This window comes from Misgurnus anguillicaudatus, chromosome 23, assembly GCF_027580225.2.
Source record: "Misgurnus anguillicaudatus chromosome 23, ASM2758022v2, whole genome shotgun sequence".
NCBI lineage: Eukaryota > Metazoa > Chordata > Actinopteri > Cypriniformes > Cobitidae > Misgurnus > Misgurnus anguillicaudatus.
The window spans coordinates 38,830,189-38,856,966 of record NC_073359.2 but is presented as its reverse complement, the minus strand read 5'-3'; the positions used below and the strand labels follow the sequence as shown (position 1 = coordinate 38,856,966).

Below are 26,778 nucleotides of genomic sequence, written 5' to 3'. Positions count from 1 at the left end.
CAAAGTTTAATAATAATAATCGAGGGCTCGTATCGCGTTAAGAATAAATGAGAAAGCAATAGTAACGTTATACAAGTATAGTTTTATTAATATACAATAACAACACAAAAGACACTAAATATGAATAAAAAAACAAGTAATAGTTTGATCATGACACCAAATACTGATGATTTGATCTCATTTTGACGATCATAAACAAACAAGGCCAACATGAGAGCCAGGGAATCCCTGTCAGAGATGTAGCCCAGAGAGGGCGGTGGTCAGCGGGGCGAGTGAACACTGACGTCCGCTCATGCTTTGGTTCTCATTCGTACCGAATATCACCAGGCAAACGTTCAAACAGGCGCTATCTTTACTAATCGACTGCAGATTTAAATATAATACATATACATTCTCGACTGAACTAATCTTAAAGCTGCGGTCGGCAACTTATTTGATCATATTTTTTGATCATATTCACTGAAACCAACACTATGCTCCGATAGAACAACATAAATTAGACTGTTTAAGAAAAAACCCGCGCTTCTAGCTCCACCTGGAGCCTGTTATTTGTTTTGCAAAAATCCACCGCTCCCGGTTCATTTGGTCCAATCAGCGCAGGCTGGTTCATTTGGTCCAATCAGCGCAGGGCTGTGTAAAATCTGCCTGTCAATCACAGTACCTGCACGTGCCACAGATCCCCATCCCCCTATCACGTGCATCCGCCTGAATTCATAGGTGTTTTGGTTTGAACAGCGTGATGGCGGAGAGAACTTTCAGTAACAAACTTCCGATTTCTCGGTTAACAACTAGAGCTAGGAAAACAACCAATGAAAAGAAGGAAACAAAGATAGAAAGCGACTGTGACCGTAATAAAACTAGGATCAATATCGGACCGGCATTTGAAAGGAATCTACGAGATTTCAAGCTGGATGCAGAGCTTGCCACATTTCTTCTCAACCGGTAATTGCGCTTTATCAACCATTGATTGTATTTCGGAGTGTTATGTAAGTAATCTAAGTATTCTTGCTAAGTATGCGTTCACAATAATACTTTTGCACACGCGCTGACGAGAACGAGCTCTGAGGGAGGTTGCTCTGAGGTAGTGGAGGAGGGACATGAAATTGTAAACATTTGGAAACTGCTCAATCCTCCAGAGTTGCCGACGGCAGATTTAAAACTACACTTTGTGACCAAGAAACGGTAATATAAAGAAACGGCTACTACGTCCATTGAGTTGTTATGAGATTCAAAGCAGCCGAAAGTGTTACCTGTCATTCTGTCCGCCCTCAAATCCGTGGCGGAAGTAGTTCTCAAACAAAGAGGCTTTTAAAATTACTCCGTTGTTTTTTTCTAGTTTTCGTTTTTCAAACGTGTACCGTCGAACTGTTGTATAAAAGCAATATCGCTCTCGGAGTCGTGTGATATAGCTGACACTTACTAAAGTCATGTTGAACAAAATAAATAACAATGATGTTACAAGAACAGTTTTTTAAAAGCAAAAACAGACACAACACAACTATACAGAAACAGCCAAAACAGACACAACAATGAAAATTACCAAAGTAACTTAAGACAGACAGACGGACAGACAGAAAGACGCATAGAAAGACGGAAACACGAATGGACTGACAGACGGACGAACGGACGGACAGACAGACAAACAGACAGACAGAAAGACTGATGACAGAAAGACAGATGGAAAGACAGAAACAAGGATGCACTGACGGACGAACGGACAGACAGACAGACAGACAGATGGATGGACAGAAACACGGATGGACTGACGGACGAACGGACAGGCAGACGGACGGAAAGACAGAAGGAAAGGAAGAAAAACAGACGGATGGACCGAAGGACGGACCGATGGACGAAGAGACAGACAGACAGACAGACAGACAGACAGCCAGACGGACAGATAGACAGACAGACAGACGGACAGACAGACAGACAGATGGACAGACGGACAGAGGGACAGGCCGAGCAGATGGACAGACGAACCAAGGGACAGACAGACAGATGGATTTTCCACATACCGTTCATTATTGTTGCACCAGAGGCTCCAACAGCTGTGGTCACCCACTGTCGAGTCTGTAGCGTCTTCTTCGCAGATCTTTGAGTCAGTATGTCAGTCATGCTAGAGACTCACGTCACTGTGATTGCTGTCATTGAGTACCACAGCTGAGCCTGTAGCTTCTTCTTTACAGATCTTTTTAGTTGGTATGTCAGTTGTGCTAGAGACTCATGTCATTGTGGGCACCATCCTGGAACAACACGACCGAGCCTGTAGGGTCTTCTTCACAGATTTGTTTAGTCTGTATTTCAGTTGTGCTAGAGACTCCTGTCACCGTGGCCGCCATCATGGAGTACCACTGCTGAGCCTGTAGCGTATTTTTCGTGCATTGCTTTAATCTGCATGTAAGTCCTGCTAGAGACTTCTGTCACCGTGGCTGCTGTCATGGATTACCGCGGCTGAGCCTCTTGCATCTTTTTTGTGCATTGCTTTAATCTGCATGTTAGTCGTGCTAGAGACTTCTGTCACCGTGGCTGCTGTCATGGATTACCGCGGCTGAGCCTCTAGCATCTTTTTTGTGCATTGCTTTAATCTGCATGTTAGTCGTGCTAGAGACTTCTGTCACCGTGGCTGCTGTCATGGATTACCGCGGCTGAGCCTCTTGCATCTTTTTTGTGCATTGCTTTAATCTGCATGTTAGTCGTGCTAGAGACTCTTGCATCACCGTCGGCACCAAACCGGATCACCGTGGCCGAGTCTCTAGCATCTTTTTTGGGCATTGCTTTAATCTGCATGTTTAGTCGTGCTAGAGACTCTTGTATCACTGTCTGCGCCAAACCGGACCACCACGGCCGAGCCTCTAGCATCTTTTTTTGTGCATTGCTTTAATGTGCATGTTAGTCGTGCTAGAGACTCTTGCATCACCGTCGGCACCAAACCGGATCACCGTGGCCGAGTCTCTAGCATCTTTTTTGTGCATTGCTTTAATCTGCATGTTTAGTCGTGCTAGAGACTCTTGTATCACCGTCGGCGCCAAACCGGACCACCGCGGCCGAGCCTCTAGCATCTTTTTTGTGCATTGCTTTAATCTGCATGTTTAGTCGTGCTAGAGACTCTTGTATCACCGTCGGCGCCAAACCGGATCACCGTGGCCGAGTCTCTAGCATCTTTTTTGTGCATTACTTTAATTTGCATGTTAGTCGTGCTAGAGACTCTTGTATCACCGTCGGCGCCAAACCGGACCACCGCGGCCGAGCCTCTAGCATCTTTTTTTGTGCATTGCTTTAATGTGCATGTTAGTCTAGATAGATAGATAGACAGACAGACAGACAGACAGACAGACAGACAGACAGACAGACAGACAGACAGACAGACAGACAGACAGACAGACAGACAGAAATAGAAAGACAGACAGACAGACAGACAGATAGATAGATAGATAGATAGATAGATAGATAGATAGATAGATAGATAGATAGATAGATAGATAGATAGATAGATAATTAAGGGGCTTAGCTAGAGTGGCTGGGCTAGGCCCAACCTTTGAAGGATAGGGAATGCTACCTTTCATTTGGTGCCTCTAGTGGCACTTCCCTGAGCACGCAGCCAAGAGCGCTGGGCCGTCTGCCCTCCCCACCTCGACTGCTCAACAGTCACGCCTCTAACACAGCCGAGCCACACTCAAAAGTGTCACCCACCAACTGGCACATCCACTAGGGCCTTTATGTCAGTTGGCACGGTTAGCGATTGGAGTGCCCGATGGCAGAGGCCACACTGCATATTGCTGCCTAAGGTGCAGAAAGAGCGAGCTACCACAGCACCCCGACTGTATAGACTCGAGTCAGTTCAGCGGACAAGCCTTATGGAGATCTCACCATGGAGAAGCCTTTGATTCATTTAACAAGTGTTAGCTTACAGAGAAACACAGGGGCTTATTGACGCTGCACCAGTTACATCGTAAACAAATCACTAAGAATGGGACTTATTTGGCTGGATTGTAATCATAGTAAAGAATTGTAGAGAAGAACAATTGTTAGACACTTAAGACTGACTGCTAGTGTTAGTACTGGGTAGTACGATTTAAACTGACTTTACAGACAATAAATAGATAGATAGATAGATAGATAGATAGATAGATAGATAGATAGATAGATAGATAGATAGATAGATAGATAGATAGATAGATAGATAGATAGATAGATAGATAGATAGATAGATAGATAGATAGATAGATAGATAGATAGATAGATAGATAGATTTTCCACATCCTTAAGCCATATCTCTCTGAAATGCGTTGATGTTGTCTGCAGTGTAAAAGTGATTTTTATAAATTTAGTGCACCCAACTATTATAAACGCTATATCAGATTGTTTTTTACATGTATCCTTATACAGAATGTCTGTTTTATATTTATGTTTGAGTATTGTTGGGTTTTAATATTGTTGTAACGTTGTATATGTTTTGTTTCAATTCAATTAGCATATTACGAAAGACAGACTGTAATTTTAAACACGATTGAAGTCATGCAAATGGATTGAAGGTCAGCATGATGGGAGAAATAGAGAGGGCCAGACATAATTTTCGAGTTTAATTTAAGTTTAGCTTGCGAATTTCATTTCATATAATTTGTCTCTTAATTTTAATCAATGTTTTGTGGATAAGTTTTGTGAATATAAATAAATAAGAACATTAAAAGAAACCCAGGGCAACTTATTGATGTGTTACAAATACAAATGTTGTAGGGGGGTGCTAGAACAATATAAGACTTTCACAAACAAATTTTTGAAGGTTTCAAAATATTGTCTGGTATCGTTACCTGCAAAATAATCCAGGTATGAATCTTTGCCAATAAGTGCTAAAGGTACAGTAAGCTATTATTAGAGTAATAAATTATTTTACCCTTTTATGCGCATGCCCAGTGTGTGTTAATGGTCATGTTTCATGTGTTTATGGTTGTGTATAGTGTGGACGAAGATATTTTTTGAAATGCCAGTATAGATGAAGATAATTATGATTTTAAAATCCCTTTTTAAAACACATATGCTTTCTAATGTAAACATGGCCTGTATAGCCCTTACTGTGGGTTCAAATTTAGCCATTATTCTGCGCCACAGAAAATAATTTACCTTGTGTCAATGGACGTTGCAGGCAGAGGTCATGTTAACCAGACATCTGCATTTGTGATTTTAATTTATTGGATTGATTACTTTTATACATTTTTATGTATTTGTACTTTTCAGCCAAGGTTTAAACATGATAAACAAGTATTCAATCAGTGGATTATAAAATTAAGTGATTATAAACAGGGTTGCCAGATCTGACGGACATTCAAAACTAGTCCAAACAGGCCAAAATGAGTATTACATGTTGTTTTTTTCTAAGCAATCCATATATTCAATGTGCTTCCACTAGGGATGCACAACGACCAATCGCAACCAATCCAAAGCAGAACAAAAGTTTTTGTTTATGTGACGTGAGGGTATAACTTAGAACAAAAAGACAGATTTAATATTTGAACTCCAACTACGCCACCCCAGGACTTGCACCAGGGGAAATGCTAATAACACCCAGAAGGGTGGGAAAGCACACAGGTTCACTCCTCGTTTAAACAAAGAAAGAGTAGAGAGACGTGAGTACCATACAAAAATAGTTTTATTACTTAATCTCATTAAAATAAGCAGTTAATCATATAAGTTGTCACTCTACTTCAATTCACGGCAACCACACTGCAAACACACAAAACTGAAAGTTAAAGAAAAATAAATTAAGCAGAGCTGAGGTTCCCAACAGGATAGAGGGGTTCTTAATCTTGACTTGGGTCCACATAGACACACACGCACGCACACACACACCACTGTGCACTCAAATGAAATAAATCACACACTTCGTGTTAAACAGCACACAATGAAAAAGGAAAACCACCACCGGAAAGTTCCATCCACCCGTTGGGACCCCAGCTCCTGCAACAGATGGAAAACTGGATTAATACTGGATTAAATAATACAAAATATTACCAGTCAGCCTTAGCTGAAAGAAAAAAATAAATATCAAATGAAATGAAATTAAACTAACGACATCTTACATAATCAAAACAAATTCACAAGACCAAACACAAGTCATAACAGAATTGCAATGGTTGTACAATAAGTAAACCATTAACCGGTCACGTATGACCCAGTTCACTGGAGCAGAGAGTAAACAACAACAGTATAATACCAAACACTTTAAAGAATAAAAAGGAGTAAATAACTAATCCATTGAATCCTATCAAAAACAATATAACAAAATCAAAATAAACAAAACTAGAGAGGGTAAACAAAAAGGAAACGCAATGCGTTACAGCAAAACAAAACAAAAACCCAATAGAGAGGCTGCTAGTCGTCCCCCTACGCGTCAAGAAGACGCCATAGCTCTAATTTAGTAAGAAAGGGGGCAAAACACAGCTGAACCAGACAGTTTACGGTACTCGTTGTGTTGCGTGGAGAAGACCGTGATGCTTTTACGGCAATACGAACGCCAGATCACAAACTCGGAATCACAACAAAGTGACACAGAGAACAAAAAGGGAGAATCCTAAAAACGAGCATAATGTTATCAAACCGCGATGGACGACATACAATAATGTTTAAATGTTTTAATAACAAACACTTACCAACCAATGGTATGATAAACATAAGCTGCTACAGGCATGGGTTCAGCACAGCCTTATCAGCCGCCGGCAACTAGGGTACAAGAGACCACACATACGCATTTCATATTAGCACAAAATGCTACCCCACCCAGTCTATACCACAGCATGTTTAACAAACGTACCTGAGGGTGAGCAGTCGTAATATCCACTTAAACAGCGCAACCAGGGCACCACACACACAGGGCAAGAGACACGCTAAAAGCAACAACCGAGGTGTTTTAAATCCAAGCACAGAAAGTACGAGCTGCTAGCGTAAACACATAACCAACGCTTACCCGTTGCTATTATCAACATGCACCAAGTGGAACCTCGGACATGACACATAACATACTGCGGCCAATCGATAGGGGCAGCCCCTCCCTGATAGGTGGCTTCAGGTGTCACTCACCGTTCGCCTAATCCGGTTACATTTAGATCATATATGTGTGTGTACTGTGTATAATGACTTTGTATAGATAAATGCATACACATGCATGTATATATTTAAGAACTGTTTACATGTGTATATACATTTGTATATTTACCGGTACCGTATGTATCATTTATATTATATTTATAAAACGGTTAGTTCCAATCCTTGATCCTGATTGGTCAATAGGTGTGCTTTATTCACAATAAAACACTGCTATGACCGCTTCACCCAACGGTTCTATTTAATATCACTGCGCCCTTAGCAACACCCTTAGCAACACATAAACATATAATGAGACAAAGTCTGAGAACAGTTTGTTGTTTTTATTTGAGCTTTCATGTTGTTGTTCGCAGTCAGGGACTATTTTTTCTAGCGGAGGGAATGTTTTTATTTATTTAACTTCATGAAAGTTGCACTAATATTTTTTTTACTTTAATATTGTGTGGTAACCGTTTTATAAAAGCAATAAGGTACTCGAGGCAAGTGCTGTATCGTGAATAAGTAACGATTGAAGGGGTTACAGGCACTCCGCTTCGTGTCGTGCCGTCTGCCCTCCCCACCTCGACTGCTCAACAGTCACGCCTCTAACACAGCCGAGCCACACTCAAAAGTGTCACCCACCAACTGGCACAGCCACTAGGGCCTTTATGTCAGTTGGCACGGTTAGCGATTGGAGTGCCCGATGGCAGAGGCCACACTGCATATTGCTGCCTAAGGTGCAGAAAGAGCGAGCTACCACAGCACCCCGACTGTACAGACTCGAGTCAGTTCAGCGGACAAGCCTTATGGAGAACTCACCATGGAGAAGCCTTTGATTCATCTAACAAGTGTTAGCTTACAGAGAAACACAGGGGCTTATCGACGCTGCACCAGTTACATCGTAAACAAATCACTAAGAATGGGACTTATTGGGCTGGATTGTAATCATAGTAAAGAATTGTAGAGAAGAACAATTGTTAGACAATTGCCTAACAACGCCCTTCAGTCGTTATTTATTCAAGATACAGCACAGCCTCTCGTACCTTATTGCTTACATAAATACAAAATTATACATAGATGTGTGCATTATATATATATATATATATATATATATATATATATATATATATATATATATATATATATATATATATATATATATATATATATATATATATATATATATATATAATTATACACAGTTCACACATATATATGATGTAAACAAAAACTTTTATTCTGCTTTAGATTAATCACGATTAATCGTTATGCATCCCTAGTTTCTTCTTTAAGAGCTGGGTGTTGAACTTCATTGGACTTTTTTAAATTAATTGTCAAATGTGACCACTTAACTAACCAATAAACTTCAGTCTTACTAAGTCTTCTTTGTGTGTTTGCAGTGATGTTTATTAACATGTATAAAATACTGATAAAACTATAAAACTGCACACTTACCTTTATAATGCGTGTCAAACAGGGCAGCAGAAAGGTCCCCGGTTCGAGCCCCGGCTAAGTCAGGTGGCCTTTCTGTGTGGGGTTTGCATGCTCTGCCGGTGTCAGCGTGGGTTTACGTTTTTTACTTATCAGATTTTCTCAGTCTCTTTGGACCATTTCTCAGATCAGAAATTAATTTTCAAAACATTTTGTTCAACCTCTACATCATCAAGTCAGTTGTGCACAACATAAAAGCAATTTCTCATTGTTTTGGACAAATTGCAAATGCTTTAATACAATCATGCAGATTATTATACAATTGTCCAATATACAATTTTGCCATTAAAAATGGTAAAAAGGTGAATTCATCACAGTTTACATCAGAAAATACTGACACTTATTGTGTAGGTACACTTGGTATATTGACAACATTTTCTCTAAACATTTTTACTCTCTTGTTCATGAACAATGACACGCGGATTAAAGCAATAAACCCCAAGAAGCAGTGGGTTACCAGTGCATATTATAACAGCTAAGGGGCGTTGTTAGGCACGACGCGAAGCGGAGTTCCTAAACCCCCTTAGCTGTTATAAAATGCACTGGTAACCCACTGCTTTGCGGGGTTTATAAAACGGTTACATCATATGCATAGCAGGGTTTCACAAAATAAAACACAAATAAGTTGTAATTATATTAGTACAAATTTTACTCTTCTGCCAAACAAAGTAGTTTTAGTTTAATGCCTTACAGAAAAATTATCTTCTTTAAATAAACATAAAAATCAAATGTAAGAACAGTCCATCCGCTTTCCAACAACATCAAAAAACGTTTCATCCTACCTTCATTTGTTCTCTTATCATCACCTCTCAAATTTTCCATTTTTGTCAGAGGTGGAAAGTAACGAATTACATTTACTCATGTTACTGTAATTGAGTAGTTTTTTTGTGTACCTTTACTTTTTTGAGTAGTTTTTAAAATCTGTACTTTTACTTTTACTTAAGTATGTTTTATTTAAAGTATTGTACTTCGCTACATTTTAAATCATATTCGTTACTGAGTAAAAAAATATTTAAAAAAGCAAGATGATAAAGACGCGCAACGGATGATTGATGGGCGGGGGAACGCGCAAAAAGAACCATGGAGACGGACGAGACAGGCGCGCGCTAATGCAGACCCGCCTCAGTTCAAATCTTATGAAAGAAACCCCTGGTCATATTTAAGCGAACACTGACGCGAAGCGAGTGTTTCATTTCTATGAAAGGTAGGATTCATGCTCTTGAGTATGAAATTGCCACCCGGTTTTTACCGCTCATAGGCACGACGCGTTTTTAATACAATGCGCATTATCCTCCGCAGTCTAGCAGCTTCGTGTCAAGTCAAACACAACTTCAGAACGTCCTCGAGATTGCGCAGGTCATGAGAGAGAGAGAGAGAGAGAGAGAAAGAGAGAGAGAAAGAGAGAGAGAGAAGAATAAAGGTCTGACATCAGGTACCCAGCTAGAAGACAATAAACGTGTCAAATGTATATAGACATGGCACTCATCTCATTATATGCTCATTTAAACTATATATAGTTTAATAAAAGAATGTGTTATCAGCAATACATCAATTACAACTTTACTATAGTGATTTTATTTACTAGCTGCTGACCATCTTCAAAAGTGCATAACTCACATATAAAAATCATTAAACATTTCCATAAATGTTTCTTACTTTAAAAAAGCTTTTTATTTTATTAACTTTTTGTTATTGCAATTTAATTGTAAAGATGTTCCTACAATTAAAAACAACTAGTTTGAGATTTATATTTCTTTGTCGTTTTTGAACTATACTAGAAATCTCCACCTCTCCCCGCTGTAAAAAAGTAACTTTTACTCTGAGTAAAGTTAAAATGAGTTACTTTTTACTTTTACTTGAGTAGATTTTTAGACAAGTAACTTTACTTTTACTTAAGTAAAATATTATTAAAGTAACTTTACTTTTACTTGAGTACAATATTTTATTACTTTTTCCACCTCTGATTTTTGTGAAGAACTTTTGTAAGAGATCAGATTCAAAGCCTGATCAAAACTACACGTCACGCTAAATCCACCACAGCGCTGTTGTGTCGAGTGAATGCGTCAGTGTTTAAGTTGGGTGAGATTGCCATCTAGTGGATAATAGTGGAAATATCAATAAGACAAAAAATACCTCAGAGAACGAGAACGTTTTCTCTTTATCAGGGCCGGCCCTGGGCATAGGCGGAATAGGCAAATGCTAAGGGCGCCGCCGACCCCATGCGCCCAAATTATTATTTTTTTAATATATGTATATAAACATTTAACTATAAATATTTAATTTTGCAAAAGAAAACAGCAGTTATTTATGAATTATTAGTAGCATATAAATAATCTCGGAAGATCGTGCTTGTTAAATAGCTCTGTGGCTATACTGCACTGAAGCGGCAGTTTAAAATATAAACCCAGAATTCAGCAAACGTCAAGAAAAAGAAAACGGAAACAACAATCAGACAGAGACGCTGAATTTACATAATGTTACACAAACCATGTTTAAATTTCAATGTTTCTACACAGAAATACCAACTTGTTCACTTTGTTTGGTATTAATAAGCTGCGCACTGGAGTGCAGGCCGCGGTGCTGAAGACGTGCTCGGACGGAGTACTGGTGGCAGCACAGATATTTACGTGCAACCTATTGGAAACTATTATTCGTTATTATATAATTAGTATTCGTTATTTTACTTTATTACTTCCACTTAAGAAGAGTTTTGCACTTTTTATTTCAACATTTCTCTTTATATAAATACTATTTTGTACTTAAATCTATAATTTCATTATTTTACTAACCAAACTCATCTGCGCTTTCCAATAGGTTGCACGTAAGGGGAAAAGTATAGCTTTCTTCCCCTTGAGAAGAGTTGTGTACTTTTAAACTTAAAAAAATATATCTTTTTACAAAAAACTTTTTTCTTCTATTTAAAAGCTATAATTTCGTTATTTTACTAACCCAACTAATGACTCCTCCGCTTTCCAATAGATTGCACGTAAATATCTGTGCATATGTGCCATCAGTACTCTGTCAGAACGCGTCTCCAGCACCGCGGGGAGCAGCCAACACTCCAATGTACAGCCCATTAATACCAGACAAAGTTGGTATTTCTGTGCAGAAACATTGAAATCCAAACATGGTCCGTGTAACGTAATCCAAATCCCGCGTCTCGGCCTGATTGTTGTTTCCGTTTTCTTGTTCTTGACGTTCGCTGAACTCTGGGTTCACATTTTAAACTGCCGCTTCAGTAACAATGTCAAGATCAAATACCTGAGTGACAGGATTTTGTGTGTATGTGTGCGCGTGCGTGCGTGTGTGTTTGTGTGTGTGTTTCCAAAATATTTTCAAAATTAAGAAAAACAAGACAAAGCTGTGCAGTTTGTTTCTGTGTAAGTTGATGAACAAAATGATTGGAACATAATTGTGATTCTGTGATTCTAAAGGGCACCAGGTGAAATTTGCCTAGGGCAGCAAATTGACCAGGGCCGGCCCTGCTCTTTGTTGTTTCTTGTATTGAAATGTTTTATTTATTGACATTTATCTGGATATCGGCATAATTGTGCAAAGGTAGAAAAATAAAAAATTGATTAAAGACTGTGGTGTTTATTTTCATAAATCAGTACGCAGCAACAGTGGCGCAGTGATACTTGTGATGCTGTCTGAACCGTGGGTTTACCGTGGTATCTTATCACGGCTTAGAACGCGTTTCAACCAATCAAAATGAAGAACCAGAACGAGCCGTTTTATAATTGCTGTTTTGATGGCACTAACATGTTCACTGACGTAAAATTTTACTTTTAAGAGATGACCTAAGGATTTTGAAGAAGTTACAGGCTTTTGCAGGACATCCATAATATTGTGCAGTACAGATTGTTCTGAGAAATGCAAGCATACATTTTATGCTCCAGAGCAACTGAGAAAAACTGTAATTAATGCACCATGAACTAACATGAATAACTGTATTGACATTAATTAACATTAACAACAATTAATACGTGCTGAAAAACTATATTGTTGATTGTTTGTTCATGTTAGTTAATGGATTTACTAATGTTAATGTTAAAGTGTTACCAAATATTCGATAAAAACTTTACTTTGACATTAAAGCTTGTGAATTACAATGTTTTTTCTTTGAAATGTAATAATTTTTACAATATATATAAATAATGGTGAAAAATATATTTTTGTAAACATATTCCAAAATATATTTCAGCAAAGTGTTGCCAAATTTTCAAGAAAAACTTTACTTTGACTTTAATAAGTATTTTGCAGTTGAAAACATAATACATTTTAAGATATTCAAAACTTGTCTCACATGCAATATAAATGCTTTAAAAATAAATTTATATTTAAATTAAATTTATATATATATATATATATATATATATATATATATATATATATTTTTTTTTTTTTTTTTTTTTTTTTATTATTTATAAGCAACTGAGAAAAACTGCAATAAATATTCCATAAAAACTTTACTTTGACATTAAAGCGTGTGAATTACAACATTTTTTTTTTGAAATGTAATAATTTTTACTAACCTTTTACAATAAAAGAGAAGAGTTGAGAGAGTTGAGAGTTTGGTGCTGCTCTTTGTTGACTGATGACGCGTCACGGTTGTCACGGCAACTCAGCTCTCATCTAGAACTTAATGCAGAAACACTCAACATCAATATACAATATAAAAATACAACATAATTCACTATATCACTGGTTTCATTGTCAATAGGGTGAAGTCTCTTTTTTTAAATGGTTTTAAATAGGGATGCACCGAATATTCGGCCACCGAAAAGACATTTATCACCGAAACAATACGGCCGAAATGTTGTGATGACGCAAACAGAAACCGCAACCTGCACGTGCTTGTCTGAAGCAACATGTATGCGGTGTGGATGTATTTAACCACAAAAAGGCGCTAAAGTGAGCAGTTGTCTGTAGGCACAGAGGCACATGCGTTTGAATGTGTCCGGTCCAGACGTGATCATCACAGTATGCCCTTCAAAGATCAGTGCCCGGTTGCATGAAAGTCCTTAAGCTAAGAAATCCCTTAAATATAAGTTTAAGGGTGCCCTTAATAAAAAATGGGTTGCAAGAAAAACCCTTAAGTGAACCCTATTTACCCTTAACTGCTAAAGTATTACCTTAAGTTCTGCTATGCGTTGCAACAAAGTCCTTAAGTCCAATTTTCCCTTAAAAACTTAAGGGACTATAACAGGTCCCTTAACGTCACACGCGATGGCTGATTGTATGGTTATTTATGAAAATGAAGTACCAACGCGCATTTCTAACGATCGAAATAATCCCTAGAGAAAAGTGATGCGTATTTATTAGGAGAATAGCGGTTTGATCGTCCGTCAATCTAAAGTGTTTCCAGTTTGAATTACTTTGAGGTTTTATACATGCGGCACTTTACAGTCTGTTATTTGCGATGTTTCATTGTACACAAATCTGCCGTCTGTTGAGCTGCGTGCGTTGATTTGTTACCGCTGTGAGATTTTGTAACTACAGCAACCACGTCTCCGCTGCCGTGTTTTGGCAGAGACTGCCGTAAAATACTTAGTATAAACACTTAGGTAAGGGTGACAGTTAAGACCTTTGTTGCAACGCTCTTAAATAAATCCCTTACCTCAGGGATTTTTTCTCCCTCAGGGAAACCCTCACTTAAGGAGTTTCATGCGGCCGGGCACAGAACTCTTGGTGTGGAATATTTGGTAACACTTTAACATTAACATTAGTAAATCCATTCACTAACATGAACAAACAATCAACAATATAGTTTTTCAGCATGTATTTTTTATTCTTGTTAATGTTAGTTAATGTCAATACAGTTATTCATGTTAGTTCATGGTGCATTAATTACAGTTTTTCTCAGTTGCTTATATACATATATATATATATATATATATATATATATATATATATATATATATATATATATATATATATATATATATATATATATATATATATATATATATATATTCTCTCTGAGTTTTATATATATATATATATATATATATATAAAATGTATATTTTGACATTTAATTATAAATATAAATGCTTTAAAAATAAATGTATTTTTAATTGCATGTGAGACAAGTTTTGAATATCTTAAAATGAATTATGTTTTCAACTGCAAAATACTTATACTTACAAAAGTCAAAGTAAAGTTTTTCTTGATAATTTGGCAACACTTTGCTGAGATATATTTTGGAATATATTTACAAAAATATATTTTTTACCATTATATATTTTTTTGTATATTTTGAAATGTAATTTGAATATAAATGTATTTTTAAAGCATTTATATTCACATTGCATGGGAGAAAAGTTTTGAAAATGTTAAAATTAATTATATTTAACTGCAAAAATATACTTATAAATTTCTATTTTAAACATACTTATACATTTTATAAAACATTTCTATTTTGGCCGAGAATATGTAAATACCCACGTAGAAGGTGACGTTCTCGCGACCTTTCGCAACGTTCCCTAAAAGTTCTCTAAAGAGGATGAAAAGACCTGAACCTTTAGAGAACATTAGGTACATTCCTAAAACGTCCTTTGTTGGTTATAAAAGTCTTGCAGTTCAAGGTTCCTCATGTGACTTTAGGGGGACGCCCGAGACATTTACAGAACATTCCCACATGGTACTATTTTGGTCATATCATAACGTTCCTGATATGACTGTATGATGACGTTCCATATTGGTTATCCTGTGGTCACATAAGAACGTTACAGAAAGGACATTTGGAACATTAACAGAACATTCCGACATGGTACTATTTTGGTCATATCATAACGTTCCTGATATGACTGTAGGATGACGTTCCATATTGGTTATCCTGTGGTCACATTAGAACGTTACAGATAGGACACCTGAGACATTAACAGAACATTCCTATATGGTACTATTTTGGTTATATCATAACGTTCCTGATATGGCTGTAGGAAGACGTTCCATATTGGTTATCCTGTGGTCACATAAGAACGTTACAGAAAGGACATTTGGAACATTAACAGAACATTCCGACATGGTACTATTTTGGTCGTATCATAACGTTCCTGATATGACTGTAGGATGACGTTTCATATTGGTTATCCTGTGGTCACATAATATCGTTACAGACAGGACTTTTGGAACATTAACAGAACATTCCCACATGGTACTATTTTGGTCATATCATAACGTTCCTGATATGACTGTATGATGACGTTCCATATTGGTTATCCTGTGGTCACATAAGAACGTTACAGAAAGGACATTTGGAACATTTACAGAACCATCCTACATGGTCCTCTTTTGGTCATATAATATTGTTCCTGATATGACTTTAGGGGGACGTCCCATATTGGTTATCCTGTGGTCACATGGCAACGTTACAAAGAGGACATTTGGAACATTAATAGAATGTTCTCACATGGTCCTCTGTTGGTCATTTAATAATGTTCCTGATATCACTAGGAGGACAAAATATGAAATTACAGTTAGAGCATTTTATTTTTATAGGCAGTTAATACAAAGTATGTGTCAATGTGCAGTGGACCATACAAACAAAGTAATAAATAAATGATTTCAGAATGAAGAAAAATAAATGAGTGATTCAGTCTGCACTATCGTACATCAGACAAAGACAAATAGTAATTAAATAAGACTTTACATTACATTGTGTTAACAAGCACAAAAAATACTAGTAAATAATACTATACTAATATGTATTATGTTGTACTCTCTGAATATAATGATGTAGATTGCAATGCATCTTGGAAACAGTAGTTAGTTAACAGCAACAGCGTTCAATCCGCTTTATGAAAAGAACTACCTTTCCCATAATGCAACAGCTTACAAGAGGACCCGGAAGTCACATGAAATTCAAACTGCCACACTTGACGACGCGTGATCTTTGTTTTGTCTTTATATAATACTGTAAGGTAAGTTAAGATACTTTTCTTTTTAAATAGATATCACTCGTTGTTCTACAGCGAGTTACATAAATGTTTTTTCTGTTTATTTGCTATTCTTTTCTGTGATGTTTTTTATTTCTATGTTAGGCTATATATTCTTATTTGCCATTTAAAGTATAATGATAAACATGCAGGCTTACAGTGAGCTAAACAATTTTCATAAAGAGGATGTTAAAAAAATCTTTAAGATGTTCGATCTTTACAAAATAAATTAATGCTCAGCCCACAGAGAAGCCAACCAAAGATCAAATGATTTGTGTACAAAACAAAAAATCGACACTTTTGGAAATACTTTTGTAAAGGAATTTAATACCTAAGAATCATAAATTAGCGTTTGTCTTACAAAAAAAATGTAATCATTATTGTGCTGTGTTTGCAGAAGTCATGTACCACACATTGTCAAACCTTTCAATCTGGGTAAAGAAGGTGTAACTTTAATACACATTATTTAAAAACATAAGAGTCATGTTCATTATTTATCTTTGTGTAACTTGATTTAAATTACAATATTGAATGTATTGAATTTGTTAAATTTTGTATGAGGTAATTTCTTGTATGGGTTAATTTGCCTAATATTAGTATTAGATACAAAAGCACAAGTGTTTTGGCTTAAAAGTGACAGCATGTTTTAAAAATGTTTCAGGTACTGGGGCTTGGATTGTTTGAAGTAGTAAAGAATAATGGCAAATAATGAAGCAGGCAATAAAAAATACTTGACCAAGAAGTTTTGGAGCTTAACATTTTTGTAGTTTGTAATTGCTTTTTTGTTTAAGTTGGTAATTTGAAAATCTTTCTGGAAGTCTGAAATCTTCCTACATATTTTTTTCACATCTCGATTTGAATGTTAAAAATCTTAGTTCTTGGATTTGTGATGTTTTGTAATATGTGTTTTTGCCCTTACTTATGCATTTTATGTAAATATATTATATATATATTTTATTTAACCAGTTGTTGTATATTGAAATATGTTACATTTTATGCACTCCAAATGTAAATGTTTTGTTTTAATTGCATCTTTATTGTTTAAAACAATTTAATTAATGTGGGTTTTTGTTAGCTTTTATGTTATTCTTGTATTTTTTGGCTATTTATTTGTTTTTGTTTTTTATTATCCTTCTGTTAATTTGCCAGATTTTGACCTTCTATTTGTTTTTCCTGTAATCTCACTTCAATTATTTTCTGTGTTTCTCAATGATACATTTTTGTCACAGTCCCAATTTGTTCCTGCTTGTTTCTCCACTGTCAGGTGAGGATAATAACAAACACAGTTCAGGTGAGAGAGTGAAAAGGATTATGGGAAATGAAGTCCAAATTTGGACTTCATTTCTCTCTCACCTCTCACCTCTCACTCTCTCAATCTTCCACCACACCAACCGTATCAATTTCACAGTATAATTATATATTGTTTGAGTTATGGCTATGTTCTGGGGGTTCTGGATAAGTTGTGGGTGAGTCTCAAATGTTCTGGGAACTTTACTAGGCAATGTCCTTAACACCAGCGGTGTCGTTCTGGGAACATAAAATTTCTACATAAAATATGGTTCCCTTAACATTTCCAGAACGTCCTGAATGTTCCGTGAAGGTCTGCCAAATAACGTCCTTCAACCTTTTAATGAACTCCACATTACGTCAGTCTTGGAATGTTCTGGAATCTTTACTGGGCAACGTCCTTAACACCAGTGGGGTCGTTCTAAGAACATTATGGGAACGTAAAGTGTACATAAAATATGGTCCCCTTAACATTTCCAGAACGTCCTGAATGTTCCGTGGAGGTCTGCCAAATAACGTCCTCCAACCCTTTAGGGAACTCCACAACACATCCGTCTCATAACGTTCTGGGAACTTTACTGGGCAACGTCCTTAACACCAGCGGGGTCGTTCTAAGAACATTATGGGAACGTAAAGTGTACATAAAATATGGTCCCCTTAACATTTCCAGAACGTCCTGAATGTTCCGTGGAGGTCTGCCAAATAACGTCCTCCAACCCTTTAGGGAACTCCACAACACGTCCGTCTCATAACGTTCTGGGAACTTTACTGGGCAACGTCCTTAACACCAGCGGGGTCGTTCTGAGAACGTTATGGGAACGTAAAATTTCTAGGGGGGTATAGACCGTTTCATCGGACGCACGTGATACACGTCTGGATCCGAACCTTCCTTCCGGTTTTGTTTTTTCTAAGGTCTGACTATTGCTAACTGATCTCTTGAACAAATGCCTCGTCGAAAATAACAAATGTATTAGTTTCCTAGGTAGTCTATGTGTTTTTTTTTGCTTGTTATATAAATAAACTACGTTTAAAGAACTTTGTTGTTATTTATTCTTAGCGGAGTTTACCGGAAGTTACGTGCAGCCGCTTGTTTATGTTGTTACCGCTGAAACGGTCTATACAGGCCATGTTTACATTAGAAAGCATTTGCGTTTTAAAAAGGCATTTTAAAATGATAATGATCCTCGTCTATACTGGCATTTCAAAAAATATCTTCGTCCACACTATACACGACCATAAACACATGAAACATGACCATTAACACACACTGGGCATGCGCATAAAAGGGTAAAATAACTTATTACTCTAATAATAGCTTACTGTACCTTTAGCGCATATTGAAAAACATTCATATCTGGATTATTTCGCCTGTAACAATACCAGACAATATTTTGAAACCTTCAAAAATGTGTTTGTGAAAGTCTTATATTGTTCTAGCACCCCCCTACAACATTTGTATTTGTAACACATCAATAAGTTGCACGGGGTTTCTTTTAATGTTCTTGTTTATTTATATTCACAAAACTTATCAACAATAGGACTTGAAAGGTGTGTCCCAAATTGCACACTTATGCACTATTCTAAGCCATTTTCTAGTATAATAGTGTAAGTAGTGATCACACTAAAAATACCCAAAAATAAAGTGTACTTTAAGTATCTGGATGATGCAATCCAAGGGCCCTATTTTAACGATCTAAGCGCACTGTCTAAAGCGCACAGCGCAACGTCTAAATGGGCGTGTCCGAATGCACTTTTACTAATTTAATGACGGGAAAAATGGTTTGTGCGCCGAGCACATGGTCGAATAGGGTTGGTCCTATTTTTTTAATGATTAATGGGAGGATTTTGGGCGTAATGTGCAATAAACCAATGAGAGTCTCAGCTCTCATCCCCTTTAAAAGCCAGTTGCGCTGGCGCTATGTCAGTTTTTGTAAACTGAAAAACTAAGCGGAGGAAGAAGATCCCCAGTTTAAGATTAATGTTAAATAATTGTGTTGTTTTTCACTTGTATAGAAATTTTTTTTTTTTTTTCATTAAAACCTTTAAAACCCGTTTTCTTTTATTCATGGAAGTAAAATAGCAGGCTTTTAATTGCTTTAAATGTATGGCTATCCAATATCATCAAAAAATAATTTACAAGTATGTAAGAAAAGGTTTACTGCAAAAATACTTTATTTGTAACAAACAGGAGATAAAGAATTTACAAACGGCCCTCCGTATGTTTCAGCACTTGGACAGCGTCAGTTTTTTTTAAGCATTACTTAAAGACACACTATGCAGTTATTTTACCTTAATATAACAGCTTCAAAGTCATTTCGATGGTAAACGAAGTCATAGTATGGTGAATCATCCTCCTGTTGAAGCTCGGGTAGGACGCCGCTAGCAAAACCACCAATGCAAGCTTGAGAGAACCGCCCCTGACAAATCTCACGAGAATCAAGACTTGCTTAACGGCAACGACGTCACACACGTTGGGCTTGTTTGGCTTCATGCAGCGCTGCGGGGGCCGGCAGTCGGATGACGTAAAAGTACCCCGAGAATGATCCGAGACGGCGCTTTGCCGTCGTCCGGCTGTCGGTTCGTGCGGCGCTGCATGAAGTCAAGCAAGCCTATAACAACAACTGCACGCGCGCATTTGAGACGTGATGCTCGATGAGGGAAACAGCTAAGAAAACCCGTTCGGAAGAGAATCAGGTCAGGTTTTTACTCGTTGGCGTGAGCTAATAGACAGCACTGGATGCAAAAGGGATGCTGATCTGGCGATCTTGTTGATGGACAAGTAAGTAAATCTCTTATTTGTAAATTTGTTTGCGGTCTATGTTGTATGTGGTTGCGCTTGCTTGCGTATTTTTTGCTGTTCATTCATCCAGTGTTGATAATTAGACCAGTAAAATAACTTCAACATGGGTCTAGCTAGCTTACGATCATAAGAGCATTTAGCAGACTTGCTAACAAACACTCGTTTCTCTTACATGTTTTTTTTGCCATCTAAACTCAAGTGTTGTGTTGTGATGTGTACGTAGTCATTTGTCTAATTTGATTTCTTATGGCCAACGAATAACGGCCAAAGTTATGAAATAATGCAGCGTATACATTACAATTAACTTTGTCAATGCATTTTGTAATGTTTACAATTAAATAACAAATGAAATTATACAGTAGACATAACGTTAGACTATAGACTGTTTACTTGTGATTAAGCTGCAATCTTGTAAGCCAGCAAATGCGGCAGGCTACTTTATTATTATATGCGTACTCTACACTTGGCATTAACTTCTTATTATCCTATTACCATCATCTGTAGTTTAGTAGACATGCAGTAGCCTAATATTTGTATGAAATTGTGAAGCATTCCCTGGTCATTATCTTCGGAGTCCATCTCTGCATATTCACGCCCAACACTATCCTTACAGGTACGTACAGAGTGGGGGTGCGAAATTACGACAGTTGCATGTTTTCCCCAGTTACTCTAGGGGTTGCTGTTTGACAAAAACGTCAAACTGCATGGAATGCCTTTAAAAATGTTTTTCATCTAACCATATCCACAGGTACAGAGTCATCATATACAATAAAACCTGTGAGGTAGCATTTAAAAAAAAACATTTAAAAACAGATGCATTTGTTTAAAGCAAAGCATTTATTTACTGACCAGGCTGCAGGTGAAGCAGCTCTTTGTGCCTTCTAACGTCTCATAATTAGTCTTCATTTATGTCCAAGAGACTCAATAATAATCTTTTACATTCAATCCTTTAATCTTTCATATTTAAAAGCGTTTTTGTGCTGCTACGCATTCATGTATGTGTTAAGCAAACCCGTGTTGTCGTCCCGTTTATGCGCATATTACTAATGCGCTCTTTAAATAACATAAAACACATTGCGCCATTGACTGTAGACTTTAGACCAGGTTTTTGTTGGTCAATGGCGTAGTCTATTTTAGTTGCCTCAAAATAGCAACGCGCCAACAATGCGCCTGAACACACCTCGTTTTCAGACCAGAACGTCCATGGACGCAAAAGGGGGGGCAAATGCATTTGCTATTTAAACAACGCGGCGCTAAACGTGAAAATTATAATTGCGCAGGGTGGAAACTAGCAAAAGACACTTGCGTCGTGCATTGCGCTGCATTGCGCCGGGTGTAAGAACTCCAAGAGTGCAACGCTGGAAATTATTACAATCAACAGTCGCGGCGACCCATATGGAAACATTTTTTAAAATGTAACATTATAAGTATATTTTTGCAGTTAAAATATAATTAATTTTAACATTTTCAAAACTTTTCTCCCATGCGATGTGAATATAAATGCTTTAAAAATACATGTATTTATTTATTTTGTCTGCGGTGTGAAAGTGATTTTTATAAATTTAGTGCACCCAACTATTATAAACGCTATATCAGATTGATTTTTACAGGTATCCTAATACAGAAGGTCTATTTTATATTTATGTTTGAGTATTGTTGGGTTTGAATATTGTTGTAATGTTGTTTATGTTTTGTTTCAATTCAATTAGCCTATTACGAAAGACAGACTGTAATTTTAAACACGTTGTAATGGATTGAAGGTCAGCATGATGGGAGAAATAGAGAGGGCCAGACATAATTTTCGAGTTTAATTTAAGTTTAGCTTGCGAATTTCATTTCATATAATTTGTCTCTTAATTTTAATCAATGTTTTGTTGATAAGTTTTGTGAAAATGAATAAATAATAACATTAATAGAAACCCTGTGCAACTTATTGATGTGTTACAAATACAAATGTTGTAGGGGGGTGCTAGAACAATATAAGACTTTCACAAACACATTTTTGAAGATTTCAAAATATTGTTTGGTAATGTTACCGGCAAAATAATCCAGGTATGAATCTTTGCCAGTGTGTGCTGGGGATACAGTGAGCTATTATTGGAGTGATAGGTTGTTTTGCCCTGTTGTGCGCATGACCAGTGTGTGTTAATGGTCATGTTTCATGTGTTTAGGGTTGTGTATAGTGTGGACGAAAATATTTTTTTTAAATGCCAGTATAGGCGAGGATCATTATCATTTTAAAATGGCTTTAGCTCAGCCTTGTCTGTAGAGTGTTCATTTAACAATAGGGGTTTTGCTGTGTACATACACATATCGGTGTGTTATATAAATAATGTACATCGATGCATTTTTTTCTCCAGGGATTGGGGTTGGTTGCTTCTGGTTCGGTGTTTTTGAGTGGCCTGCTGTCGGCTTTCTGGGGGTGTCTGGAGTCAACATGAATCACGAGGCGCTGTCGTGGCTCTCCTTTGGGAGCTGGGTGTTGAACTTCATTGGACTTTTTTAGCCTAAACTGTCAAATGTGACCACTTAACTAACCAATAAACTTCAGTCTTACCTCTTTGTGTGTTTGCATTGATGTTTATTAACATGTATAAAATACTGATAAAACTATAAAACTGCACACTTACCTTTATAATGAGAGTCAAACAGGGCAGCAAAAAGGTCCCCGGTTCGAGCCCCGGCTAAGTCAGGTGGCCTTTCTGTGTGGGGTTTGCATGTTCTTCCGGTGTCAGTGTGGGTTTACTCCGGGTATACCGGTCTCCTCCTACAGGTAAAAACATGCAGGTTAGATGAATAGGAGATGCCAAATTGCATTTGTCTTCATCACATGACTGTATATAACACATTTTTTACTTATTAAAGTCTCTTTGGAGCATTCAAAACATTTTGTTCAACCTCTACATCATCAAGTCAATAAAAGCAATTTCTCATTGTTTTGGACAAATTGCAAATGCTTTAATACAATCATGCAGATTATTATACAATTGTCCAATATACAATTTCACCATTACAAATGGTAAAAAGGTAGCCTGGTTAGCCAGACCTACATCAAGATGTAAGGTCTGGCAACTCTTCACACAAACGGCTCAATGCAAGGGGCGGGATATAAGGTTGTCCCTCAAAATGCCTCTGTACGCAATAGGATAGCGCTATGACCAATCAGAGCAACGAAGAAGGTGACGTATGAGTCCCATGCGTTTCAGTGGAGCTAATTGGTATATCAAACTTTTACCGTAACCAGTCGGCAAAACTCCAAACACATCTTTCTTGCTTAAAAAGGACTTCAGTAGGGTTATTTGCTCTTCACTCAAAGAAAAACATAAGTCTAAGTCCTCCAGAGTCGCGGCCAAAGCCGCTTCAAAAGAAAGCTGTTCGCCAGCAGCAGCAGCCATTCTTTGTTTTCAAGTAGGAACCGTCGCATGCAGCTCTGTCGTCATCATGTTAAGCCCGCCCCACAGACGCTACACACGATGTGATTGGCCTGACCAAATTTTGGTTTTTGGAGCTGTTAAGTGTATTGTGAGTGCCTAGACTAAACCCTGGCAGCAAATATATTTTGCGGCCGCTAGGGTGCGTCTAGATTTCTAGGCTAGTAAAAAGGTGAATTCATCACACTTTACATCAGAAAATACTGACACTTATAATTGTGTAGGTACACTTGGTATATTGACAATATTTTCTCTAAACATTTTGACTCTCTTGTTCATAAATAATGACACGCGGATTTCCTATTTTGATGGCACTAACATGTTCACTGACGTAAAAATGTACTTTTAAGAGATGAACTAAGGATTTTGAACAAGTTACAGGCTTTTGCAGGACATCCATAATGTTGTGCAGTACAGATTGTTCTGAGAAATGCACGCATACATTTTAAGCTCCAAAGCAACTGAGAAAAACTGTAATTAATACATCATGAACTAACATGAATAACTGTATTAATGAGCATCATTATAGCCTGTTGATGTCTGGTGTTTTGTATGAATGCTATGGCAACTGCTCTCTGTGCTCAAAGTGATGTTGGGAGCTCCATTAATCCAAAGAGTATAGAAGCACAAGAGGGGAAACTCAATAGAACGTTCCATTGCAACACCAGCGCCCAGCAGCAGCCCTACAAATCCACCATTTTGGAATGAAAGCAACTCGGGAGTCAACTAGAAGTAATGGCAATATCAGCTACTTTGTACATTAAAAGATCAAATTCAAACTGAATGATGATAACACAGAATAACATACAATCAGACCAGTGATCATTAATCCCTTTTTACAGCTTATTTTCAGATATTTAGACAAGTCTTCCACTTTATATAGGCAAACTTTACATACAAACATACCGACATAAACTCATTCACACATAATATTTTGGCTCCATAACATACACATATACACACACATACATTCAAGGGCGTAAGTTTGATTCTGGCATTGGTGGGGACATAAATAAAGTTGTTGCATTGCAAAAACTGTTTATCACCGTTTACTTGACTTAAACAACAGACAACTCAGTATGTACTTTTCTCAGTAACATCTGAATCGCCACCCCGGTGCCATCCCAAATTTAATGTACTATAAAAAACAATTGTTTATGTCATAGAGCCTAATAAACAGTAACTGTTTAAGTCTTTGTCAAAAAGAAGAAAAGAAAATCACTATGTATATAGCAAATATGAATCCATATTTTACTTCATAAAACTGAAGAATATGCTATTGATATTTCATTCTTAATTAAATTTAGTTTAGTAGTTAACATTAAATCTTCTTTTACTTCATTAACAGACAGTTAGTTAATCAGTGTGAAAAATAGAAGTTTAAAATGCAACCTGACATTATGTCTACATATGTGCAAGTAATGAACACAGTGCAGTAATCTAAGTATGTAGCAATCATAACATTTATTCATGCTTCTGCCATGTTGGGGTAATTTTCTTTCATGGATTAGGGACCCCCTAAATAACCTTGCCACCCCATTTATAAAAGGTTTAGTTATACTGACACAAGTTTGCAACTCCTTGGGATTGTCGTGTATGGGGAAAACACTCACCGTTTCTCACTCCAAAGCTTGCAGCCTGCGGAGGTCGCTTATGCAGGGTACATACGTCATCAAGCCTGGTTTATTAACTGACCTTTACATTCGCAAGTCGTAAGCATATTAAACAATTTACTATTAACTAAGAATAACAGTCAACTTTATAATTGTTAATTATACAATTATCGGTGTGTTATTAAAATAATGTACATCAATGCATTTTTTTGACCCAAAAATTAAAGTTTGTTGCCTCTAATTCAGTGTTTTTGAATGGCCTGCAATCAAGTTTCTGGAAGTATCTGAAGTCAACATGAATCACGAGGCGCTCAAGAATTTTGAACTCCTGCTGTCGTAACTCTCTCCTTTAAGAGCTGAGTGTTGAACTTCATTGGACTTTTTTTAGCCTAAACTGTCAAATGTGACCACTTAACTAACCTATAAACTTCAGTCTTACTAAGTTTTCTTTGTGTGTTTGCAGTGATGTTTTTTAACATGTATAAAATACTTATAAAACTATAAAACCGCACACTTACCTTTATAATGAGAGTCAAACAGGGCAGCAAAAATGTCCCTGATTCGAGCCCCGGCTAAGTCAGGTGGCCTTTCTGTGTGGGGTTTGCATGTTCTTCAGGTGTCAGCGTGGGTTTACTCTGGGTATACCGGTCTCCTCCTACAGGTAAAAACATGCAGGTTAGATGAATTGGAAATGCCAAATTGCATTTGTCTTCATCACATGACTGTATATAACACATTTTTTTACTTATTACAGTTTTTCTCAGTCTCTTTGGACCATTTCTCAGATTAGAAATTAATTTTCAAAACATTTTGTTCAACCTCTACATCATCAAGTCAGTTGTGCACAACATAAAAGCAATTTCTCATTGTTTTGGACAAATTGCAAATGCTTAAATACAATCATGCAGATTATTATACAATTGTCCAATATACAATTTCGCCATTAAAAATGATAGGAAGGTGAATTCATCACACTTTACATCAGACAATACTGACACTTATAATTGTGTAGGTACACTTGGTATGTTGACAACATTTGACTAAACATTTTGACTCTCTTGTTCATGAACAATGACACGCGGATTTGCTTTTTGATGGCACTAACATGTTCACTGACGTAAAAATGTACTTTTAAGAGATG

General features: G+C 37.0%; 1 long non-coding RNA gene across 1 annotated transcript; it reads right to left on the bottom strand.

Annotated features, from left to right (window-relative positions):
* Positions 1 to 5,626: 5,626 nt before the first annotated feature.
* Positions 5,627 to 7,067, bottom strand: LOC129423665 (uncharacterized). The gene is made up of 3 exons (XR_012365836.1): positions 6,806 to 7,067; positions 6,645 to 6,714; positions 5,627 to 5,952 (listed from the first exon to the last, which is right to left on the bottom strand). It is a non-coding gene; the product is annotated as an uncharacterized lncRNA (long non-coding RNA).
* Between the last annotated feature and the right edge of the window lie 19,711 nt (positions 7,068 to 26,778).